The sequence below is a fragment of the Protopterus annectens genome, chromosome 1.part1 (assembly GCF_019279795.1).
Source record: "Protopterus annectens isolate FY-2018-M chromosome 1.part1, PAN1.0, whole genome shotgun sequence".
NCBI lineage: Eukaryota > Metazoa > Chordata > Ceratodontiformes > Protopteridae > Protopterus > Protopterus annectens.
In genome coordinates, this window is record NC_056726.1 from 918431383 (window position 1) to 918441382 (window position 10000).

Consider the following 10000-nt stretch of genomic DNA (forward strand, 5'->3'; position numbering starts at 1 on the left):
AAAGATTTTGGTAAAGCATCAGAGATTTAGCCTGTCCTTAATTATGAACTAAAACCATCTCCTGCAATTCCATTAGTTTTCACACAGTACTTAATAATTGGCAAAATATGGTGCATTTACCTTCCCCATCAAGCATAGGACTGAATTCATGAAAGTACCAGAAAGTTTACACTGGGGTATACACAGTAAGGTACCTTTCTCCTATACAGCAAGCACTCCTACATGGTACTGCATAGTCCTCCAATGTGAATATCTGCAGCACTATGAAAGGCTGGCCCTACAGCCATGCTGAATGCTAATGAGGCATTTTAGGGGAGAGGCATATGCTAATTAGCTATGTGCTCTCTCTCTCTCTCTCTCTCTCTCTCTCTCTCTCCCCCTCTGTAACCACCTCCAGGAAGTCATCCATCTACATAGCCAAATTATTCAAGAAAAAGCTTGGATGTGTATAACACCGTCATTCCAGTCACATCATGGTAGTTCAACTACCAAACGGAAATGTGACAATGGACCACTAGACACCAGGGTTTACTTTTAAAATGCCATTATGGCACCAACAGCAAAACAGGGCTCTTCAGTGGGGGATATAATACACCACCTGGGATCCATCTGTAAAGTGCTGTACTTGTGCCAACTTTGCTACGGGGACCATGGGATGATGGGAAGCCACCAGGCAACAGGGAATACTTTAAGTGGTATGATGAAACCTACATCACTACAGTGATGTGGGGTGGAGGGATGCACTACATCATCAGGGAATACTCTGTAAATTGCTCCATAACAGGGGATTGCGGGATGGGGGATACTCTAGGCACCAGAGAATAATCTTTAAAGTGACAAAAGGCACCAATGTTATTATGGGGATGGAGAGTGGGGTGGAACATTTTATACCAGGGATAAAGTGATATGCCATAATACCACAGACATAATAAGGGGCATTAGAGGGTGGGGGATATATTAGACACAAGGATGATTCTCTAAAGTGAGATATCAGCACCAACATCATAATGGGATTGGGGGGGGGGGGTTGGGATACACTAGACTACCAGAATGTAATACATATCTGCTGTAATGTCACTAAACTGTTATGTAGTGGGACAACAACAAGAGAGCAGATAGGGTAAGGAAAGGTACAGGTGCAGAGATTGTGATGTGTGTGTGTGTGTGTGTGTGTGTGTGTGTGTGTGTGTGTGTGTGTGTGTGTGTGTGTGTGTGTGTATGCAAGTTCATTTTTCTGTGCTTATAGTCAGAGTGTGACAGAGGGGATGCCACTGCCTCTATGAGGAGCAGGTTTTTAACATGATATGCAAATCAGCCATAATCTGCATGTCACAGTAGTGACTGTGTTCAAGAAACATGCACATTAGCTGATAATGAGGTATTACCTTATTGTGACCAGCATGTTTCTGAATTGGAAGTAGTCACATAGTGGTTGATGGGTCTTTACGACTCGTGCTTGGAACTTTAATGAATTCCCAGGATAATTACTCCACCATCCCCTCAAAAATCATAACATCATTAAGTAGCTTCTTCACTCCTCTGCTGCAAGTCTGTTACTAAAATAGGTTTAAAAGCTTTTAGACAAAATCTGACCTTTGTATAATCCAGTCATTCACTTTATTCACCCACTTATCTATAAACCAGGTAGTAATATTCTTATATTCTTTTTAAACCCTTAGAACACATTTTCAATCTCCCTCTCATCTCAAAAATAATTAATTCTCAGTTTAAGCCTGCAGTAATCTACCCATTGACCAAAATCTAAACCCCTATCCTGGTTAATGATGACAGAGCCATAGCTAGTTGTTTTTGAGAAACTAATTTGAATAACTAAGACTCACCAATGCACTGTTAGTAAAATCCAGAGCATACTAATTTGAAGCCAAATTCTTTACTACATCCAGAAGTATGGCATCATCTCAAACAATCAGCAGTTTCTGGTCTAAATATAGTACTATTAATGATAATAATCGGCTTTGACTTAACACCAGTAAAAACACTGCTATTTTGTTTGCCACATCTCAGATGCTGGCTAAATGCTCTCTACTCTCTCTCTTTATCATACCCTACTGGACTGCAACTGCTCGTTGCTCTGCAACAAAATACTTTGGCATTATTCCTGCACATTGATAAACAGGTGTGTGTGCAGGATCAGCTAAGAGTAGCATATAAAATTTCTCATCTCCTTATTACTGACACAAGACAGGATATACTCAAACTTCAATATGACCTTCTAATATTTGCCTTTCTATTAGTACACACCTCCACGATTTTTTCAAAAGACAGAAAATTACATTCTTACATTTATGCACTTACGTCATAATTATGAACATTATTGCACTATCTAAGGAAAAACAAAATGGTTCTCAATAAGAGACAGAGTAATCTTTCTGTTGAGCAAGCTTGCCTTTAAACTAATTAATGATGTTTACTGACTGCCTCCAAAAAATAAGTTAAGCACAACAGAGTAGTCCCTTTTTATTTTATTTGAGGAACTGAAAGAACCTTTTCTAAAATTTTGCCAGCTGTTTGGATTAGGCTACCAGAAAATATTAGATGCACCACTAATTTGCCTAATGAACACCTTTCCAAGCCTGAACCAGTGAGTGCTTTGCCAGACTCGATTAGTTCTACTTCCTACTCAGTACCTCACAACAGTGGGAAATGAGCAAAACCCCTGATCCTCACTGTACCATACCTCTCAAATGTCTACAGTTTTGCAAAATTTCCCGCTTTTTGCCTCATATTTTTAGTCTGTTCCTCATAAAATTTGTAGTTTTCTGGCAAATTATCGAGGTTTGAAGTCACTAAATAATACTAAATAATGATATGCATTTGAGTTTCAGACATCAAATCCTTCTGAAAATGCATAATAATTCCATGCCTGTTATAACAGAAACTTTCTAACTTTATATGAGAATTGTTTAAATATGTCCTATTTTGGGGTGTTTGTCCCCCATTATTTCTGGCTTTGTCCTGATTTCTTATACAGAGAGGTTGAGAGGTATGCACTGCACTCAAACAGGAAAAATAGCTAGTATTTCCATCAGCTGATTTTTGATCAGCTATACTGGCTTTTCATTCATTTGATTAGCTGTTTTCTGACAACTAGAATATAACCCATATAAACACACACACAGACACACAGACACACACACACACACACACACACACACACACACACACACACACACACACATATACATATATATATATATATATATATATATATATATATATATTTATTTATGTGTGTGTGTGTGTGTGTGTGTGTGTGTGTGTGTGTGTGTGTGTGTGTATGTGTATGCGTGTGTGTGTATAGATGAACTTTAGTTCATCAAGTTAACAGAACACCAAAATTTAAATAACTGAGATGAAAAGAACGAACTTTCATAACAGTGAGAGTGCAGAAGATCAGAACTTAGAACAATGAACTTGCTATATATTTTGAATGCAGATCCCGGTACAGTGAGGATTAGGAAATCTATACTTTTCCTCACTGTAGTGTGAGCTCTAAGTAGGTATATATAATTTGCAGGTATGTGTACATTTTTTCATGTTTTTGCAGGGGGGCAAACCCTGCAAATTTTATATATATATATATATATATATATATATATATACACACACACACACACACACACACACACACACACACACACACACCAACTCTGAAATCACACTACAGTGAGGAAAACAGTAGTTTTCTAGTTTTCCTGATCCTCAGTGTACCGCGATCTGCATTCAAAATATATAGCTAGTTCAATGTACTTATGTTCTGATCTTCTGCACTCTCACTGTTGTAAATATTTGTTCTTCTCATCTCAGTTATTTAAATTTTGGTGTTCTCTTAATTTGATGAACTAAAATAGATCTGTATATACATACATGTGTATATATATATATATATATATATATATATATATATATATATATATATATATATATATATAGGTTTACTATTAATAAACTGAACTGCAGTTGACAGAAAGTCAAATGTTTGCAACAAACAAATGAAAAGCAATTGAATAAAATCCCATGTGACTGAAAACCCGCTTGACTGAAACCCATTTGTCTGAAAACCCAGTTGACTGAAACCTATTTAACTGAATCAGAAATCATAAAAAACATTCTACATAGCAAAATGTAGCATAGAAAAATGTTTTTGCAGGGGATAGCTCCCTGCCCCCCCCCCTTAATTATATATACTAACTCCACAGTCACTCAACCATGAAGAAAAGAGAAAACAGAATACACAGTGAAATAGTGCTGGTGCACAAACACAAACATTTATAAATTTTGGGGTGTGACATGACAGGAACCTTGGCAATCCACACATAATCTTTTATATACACATCCTTAGGGGTCTATATCAGAACATCGAAGTTTTAAAACTTTGAATATTCTAATATTGACCCGTTTTGATCGAACGCTAAAAATAGCAAAGCTGCAGAACACCAAATTCTTTCCTAGGGAAAGAATTAGGTTGGCCTGTTCTGTGGCTTCACTATTTTCAGTGCTGTGGTGGAGATTTACGGGTCGGGTTCAGGTAAGTGTGCGATTGTGTGGTTGTTAGGATTAGGGCGCGGGTTAGGTGAGTTACGATTAGGGCACGGGTTAGGTGAATTAGGTTTAGGGGCGGTTAAGTGAGTTAGGGTTAGGGCGCAGGTTAGGTGAGTGTGCGATAGTGACGGACCTTAAGGTTAGGGTTTGGGTTAAGGTAAGTGGATAGATAGTAGTGTATGTATAGTTTAGTGTAGAGTTAATTGTAGGACTATAAGTGTATGTGTGTGTATTGATGTTTTTTAGGTGTGCTTGTGTTGTGTGTATGTGTTTCAGAATAGCAAAGTTTTTCCCAAGGAAAAAATGTCCTGTTCTGAATGTTCGATATTATGTGGTTTAGATATTTTAAGTTCAATGAAATAGCATTCGCTATTTTCATCTTTCGATAACATGATATAAATGCTTCCCTAGCACATCATATTCTCATAACTTGCACAATCACATAATATCTACACTTCTACAGTTTTCTATCATATGTAATTCAATGAAATGGATTTCAGTTGACTAGCTCTGCCCCCTTATACCACCTTAGTAATGGATGCTAACCCTAACCCCATTGCTGCCCCTTCCCCAACCCTAACTCTCTATCTTAATTTAATAAAAACCTTCCAATAACACTGCCACTGTGCAACGCACACACAAACACACACACAAACACACCCTGACAACCCTACATCTACCACCTTACCTAACCTTCGACCTAACCCTAATATACTCACAAACACACACACACACACACACACACACACACACACACACACACACACACACACACACACACACTAAACTTTACCCTAACACTGACTCCCACACACTCAAAAATGCTCTCACCCTCTCGAATCCCATTCAACATTCATGATGAAACAGTCTCTCAAAATTTTGAATATTCGGCTATCCATGCATTCAATATTAACCACCAGCCCTATCACTAATCAGCCAAATGAATGGTCGAGCAATGTGAGGGAAACCCAATTTTATCTATCTATCTATCTATCTATCTATCTATCTATCTATCTATCTATCTATCTATCTATCTATGTGTGTGTGGGCAACTTGCCTAAAAACAAATGCTTGACCATACATTTGTGTGAAAATATTAGCTCAAAACACAAAATGCCTGAAGCAAAGGAATATCTCGTGAACTTGTAAAAAGGTAACTTCAAGTGCTTTTTTAAAGGAGGGCAAGCCCCCCACATCCTCTAATATGGGGGGAAAGCCCCTGCACACCACAAAATTATATATACTGTGACACTGTGAGGCATTGCCAGCTGTACCAGGAGAAGTAAGACAGTGCATGTGTGGATTATGCCAGCATGGCTGACTGAAGTTTTGTAAATAGTCTTATGTCATTTGACTGTTACATTGATCTGCACAGATGCTGGCATTAAAAATGTATTTGCAAAAGTTGTTTATGTTAAAAATGCTGCAACAGAATCTTAACAGAGTTCTGAAGGTGAATGGTGCCAGAGTCAGGTGAGTAGATGTGATATAATTCTATAACCAGGTGAAGGATGGAACTCTAGCAGCAGCAGTTTGTTTGTTTTTGTTTTTCTTTGGAATCTGATATATTAAAGATCTATGTGAGTTATCACAGTTCAGTAGTTGTTCAGTTGTTGTTAGTTGTACAATTCAGTGTATGGAGTATCTCATCTTGCCTTGTGGAAATGAGCATCTCAGCAGTACATCTTGCCTTGAGATATTAAGTGAGTTAACTAGGGGCAGTTTCTCTTTAGTGTAGTTAAGAAAAGTACCGTGAGGTTAGTTTTGTATAATTTATTTTTCTACATGTGATATTCTATCCAACTGTGTTAGTTTATATTTTCTGTGACTGAAAACTCTAATGTTTATTGTAACTAAATTTTTCCTGTTTCCAATTTCTATTATCCATTATTAAATATTTTATACCTTTGTGTAAAAGGAAAAAACTTCAAAGACCAATGCACGTTAGGTTCAAGCAAGGCACCCTTTATTACTTGCAGCAAGGAGACAAAGCATGTAGGTACAGGATTTGTCTGGCCCTTTGGTGATCAGTATGTTATTCTTATACAATTCTCTTCATGTCACACAGAAAATGTTACTATTCTATTGCTGACGTAGTTGGATACAGCTTTCTGTATGTTTCACAGAAAATGTTACCGGACTTATTGCTGACATGGTCTGATTATTTGCCGTCTTGCAAAAACATTTTGAGAAAAACAACCTGGCCTTGGGCTTATTTTAGCCCACCTTAACTTTTCAATTCTTCAATTGTGCAGTTCGAATACATGTGTTACATTTTGCCTAGATTCAAGGTACATTTATAGCTTTGGTACAAGTAATGCTGACTATGGTTTAAACTTTCAAGCATCTATTGCTTTCTTTATCAAAGCTTCTAGCAGCTGCATACTTTCTAATGGCATAAGCAGAAATGAATATCTCTTTGTTAAGTTTCATGACATTAGCAGAAATGAAATGTCTCTTGTTATTTTCATGACATTAGCAGAAATGAAATGTCTCTTGTTAAGTTTCTAATAGCTGTGCAGATTCATGCAGTGTGAACAGAATAAATGTATTAACCCTTTTAAACCTCGAATGCACTAAGCGTGCATATTACTATTATATATTTTTCTAACATTTCCCCCCTTTTAATACTTTTATTCTACTTTCAAGATAAGCATAAACAGTTTTTTTCTTCCCCTAACCTCTTCCTACTCAGGATTTGCAGTTAAGAGAGTCATTCAGTTAAAACTTAAGGAAGCATTTTCAGTTTTTCATCAATTCTTCAAGTTCAGCACCTTAGTATAAGGTTTCTGAAACTGAAATGTCTATGAAGTCTTTAATCAGTCTTTTTATGCAGGGGATGCAGCAGCACACACATACCACCAGTAGGATTATTCCTACACAGATGGCAATCAGAATGTTCATCAGGATACTGCCCCACCCCCCAAACAATTTCTGGAAAAGTCCATCAATGGATTTGGTCCTGGTTTGGTCATGGCTGACACCTGCTGAATTACCTCAAGATGGTTGTCTATCTCGTGTTTGTGGTCAGGAATATACGAACAGCACTCCTCCTGAATTAAAGCACACGTACCTCCTCTCACCGCTAGGGTGAAGTCAAGAGCCATGCGATTTTGAAGCACCACTGTTCTCATGGCAGTCAGTTCATCAGTCACCAGTTCTAGGGCAGAAAAGGTTGCATTGCTCATTATTTCAAGAAGCTTAGACATTTTTCTCACTTTCCAGATTGATTTTGTTGCTCCATATGCTGGCAGTACACCTGCCCATGATATAACAGCATCACTCAAGTCCATATGTGATGGTCCATTTTTCCCTAAGCCCACAGCATGATGGTTTTTCCAGCACACATTGATTTGCCCCACTGAATTGACAGGCTTCTTGATTTCTCGAACATTCTGAATTTTCCCTTGAAGTAAAACTGCTGTGTGTCGTATGGCCGGAACCAGGTACCCCAAAAAACAACTGCCAGACTAATTCTCAGGTAACCATTTATATGCTTTCCTACCACATACAAAGTAACAATCTTCTACTTTGGTGGTAACTTTACTATGCCCTGGCTCTGCATAAAACATTTTTTTGTCGATTATAGACAGTTGTCTATAGAGGTCAGCATTATGTTTTACTTCACCAATTGTCCTATGCATCAGTTCAACAAATAAATCATAGCTTGTGTTGCAATAGGATCCAATGTTATCAGGTTTAGTGTAGCATCTATAGGGAACAGTCACATTGCAATTGCTCCAACCCACCTGAACTGTATCATTCTTGTAAAAACACACAGTTCCTTTCTGTCGAACAGACAAGTGCAATGCTACTTTATCTTGTGATGTGACATCTGATGTATCATAAATTAAGTTTTCCCAGGTCTTGGTGGCTCCTAGGGGAACTGATGTTAACAGTAACCCCCCATATGCTGTTGGTAAAGCTGTGCAAATCCAGCAATTTGAAACATTGAAAGACTCAGCATACACATATTTGATTGCCTGGTAAGTGTTAAAGTTCGGGTGCCGCTCTGCGTGCCACTCTGCACGCTTGTTCAGTTCAACTTGTGTGGTTGGGAAAAGGAATGGCCACAACAAAATTATTATTGTTACTAGTACAGTCAACAGGATGATTATGTAATACTTTTGAGGAAATGGTTGTTCTGCATTTCTCTTTTCTCCGACTCTTCCAAGTAGGTGTATTTGGATCTTACTGGATTCTGTCATCTTTTCTTTCGGACACGTGCTCTTACTCTCTGCCCTGATAGGACCTTCAGCACCTATGGTTTCTTCACTGGGGTTGAGACGGATCAGTCCTATTGATCTGACCCCCTTTGTAGCCAGACTTTGTGCTGAGGGCCCCGATGGAGAGGTAAGATTTTTGTCCAACTCAAAGTTCTTAACCAGCTTGTATCCAGGTGTATTCATGAAGCTTGTTCTGCTATCTTGACTGCAGTGGGTGTCGAAAGAAGCACCTGGTAGGGACCTTCCCACCTTGGTGATGATCAATTCTTCCTCTTGATGTTTTTGATCCACACCCAATCTCCGGGCATCACTGCCACTTCTGATGTCTTGGTTTGTTTTCTATCTGAAACAGAATTTGACTGCAACAGATGTTTAGAACTCAACAACTTTTTCATATATTCAGTTAGTGTGAAATCAGCTTCCTGGTCTGATGACATGAGAAATTTCCACTGGGGTGTATAATAAGCCCTTCCAAATAATTTTTTTCAAAAGGAGTCAATCCTTTTGCTGTAGGGACAGTTCTCATGCTCAACAATGCCAGGTGCAAACAGTATAACCAGTTTTTTCCTGTCTCAGCTATTAATTTTCTCAGTTTGTTTTGTAGTATACCATTATGCCTTTCAACTAGCCCTGCAGATTGTGGATGGTATGCACAATGATTTTTTAAAGAAATACCAAAATGCTTACTCAACTGCTGTATCGTTTGATTTACAAAGTGTGTACCATTTTCACTGTAGATCCTTTCCAGAATACCAAACCTAGGAATGATTTCCTTGACAAGTACTTTTGCCACCATAGCTGCATCTGGATTTTTGGTTGGGAAGGCTTCCACCCATCTGGAAAACATATCTACAATGACAAGACAATACTTATTTTCACATTTGTTCAATTCTATGAAATCCATACAGATAGTGTGAAACGGATATGGTGGTGTAGGGAAACTCCCTTGCTTGGGCTTTATTGCCCCCTGTGCATGATGTTTGTTACAAATCTGACACATCAAACAAAATTTTTAGAGTAGTTTGTAAATCCATACGCTGTGAACACCTGGTTCACCAGCTGTACCATCCCCCTTGTTGAGACATGGCACTGCCCATGGCTCAACAAAGCTGCATATCCAAACAAATTAGAGGGCAGTATCGGTTTTCCTTCTCTAGAGATGTACAGCCCCTTTTTGAGGATTGCTCCTCATTTTATCCATCGTTGTTTTT